Raw genomic sequence first — 1,582 nt, forward strand, 5'->3', positions numbered from 1 at the left:
CTACTATATCTACAATATAGAACTAAATAAGAAAATCCTGCACTACCCCTTATCACTGCATCTTAAACCACAAATACAGAGAGAGAGGCTGCAGAGAGGTAGCAGGTGAACATGTGGAACAGCTTAGCCTATAATTCTCTCTGAGATCTGACTCATATACAGTATTAAAGCCTGAGCACATTTGTGTGGAAAAAGGGGAATTACATGTCACTCCTGCTGCTTTATGATAGATGAGAACATGCTTTAGGTTATCATAAAATGAAGCAGCACACACACACAGTCATAAAGCTGACTTCCAGTTGAAGGAAAAGCTACGCTCACTTACTCGCAGTCTCTTGTTTTGGAAGCATTCAGCAAATATTTAATGCATTCTTCTATCTAGAAACCTCAAATATGAACTCTTCTGTTTTGTTCATAGACCAGCTATGTCAAAACGCAATTATTGCTTATCATATACAGAAACATTAACACCAGACCCCCTGGCCAGTTCACATTAAAGTACATCCAAACATGGATAAATAGCTTCAAGAAAACAATCTTGCACACTCCAGAGCCTTCAGAACAATCATTGAGGACACCAAGTAAAACAAATAGAGAGAGGCAAAACACGAGAGCCCATCTTTAATGCTGCAGTGCTGTGTGGGGGGAGCCGCTGTGGTTAATGACCCCAGCTCTAGTGATGGGGTTTGGCTGCTGCTTGAAGGAAGCAGGGGGGAGTTGGCCATTAGGCCGGGGCCTCCCTCAGGTCACAGTGCTCCTTGTATCTACACACTGCGGCAGAGTTATGGACCCTGAAACTCCCACTCACCTGTTTAAACCTTAACTAGCTTTGAAGGCAAGACTTTGGCTCGGTGGGGAGCAGGAAGCTTTTATGTTAACTCTCCTCTTCGCAACTCTTTATAAACCCCTTTGCCTGGGGGTTCTTAGTGCCAGGCGTCTGTTTGTGTACGTTTTGTACTGTGTAAGCATTTACAGGCTGTATATAATGGAAAATAGGATGTCCTTTTTAATTGTAGCAAAAGTTTTTGATATACTATATAAACCTACTCTAATGTTCACTAGTTCACCCAAACCATACTGTATAAAAGATTAAACAGCAAAAAGGGTAATTTAAAGCAGTGGTTTTTAACCAGAACCTACTAGGAGACATCGGTTAAAAATCCAAGGGGGTGACGGAAGACTAAAAAATTTGTATAATAATTAGTATATTAAAATAAACACATACAATCACAACCTATTCCCTTTATTCACTCAACAGATATTGTTTTTAATTGAAGAATGCACTTTGAGTATTGTGTTGAGTCAAAAATTTTGAGGACCACTGATCTTACATCAAAAATAACAAAGCTAAAATGTAATAAAAAAAATAATCTAAATAAATAAACTAATGAAATTAAATGAGTGAATGAATGAATAAAAAAAAAAAGTTATCTATAAGTTACCTTACAATGTACAATGAAAAGTGATAATAGCTCAACAAATATGTTTTTAGCTAGAATTATACACATTTAATTTCTGTCATGACAACTCTCGGGGAATTGGCATGGTAATGTACATGACAATGTTAATGTATTTGATCTTG

This window comes from Sinocyclocheilus grahami, unplaced genomic scaffold (assembly GCF_001515645.1).
Source record: "Sinocyclocheilus grahami isolate Dianchi unplaced genomic scaffold, SAMN03320097.WGS_v1.1 scaffold330.1, whole genome shotgun sequence".
NCBI lineage: Eukaryota > Metazoa > Chordata > Actinopteri > Cypriniformes > Cyprinidae > Sinocyclocheilus > Sinocyclocheilus grahami.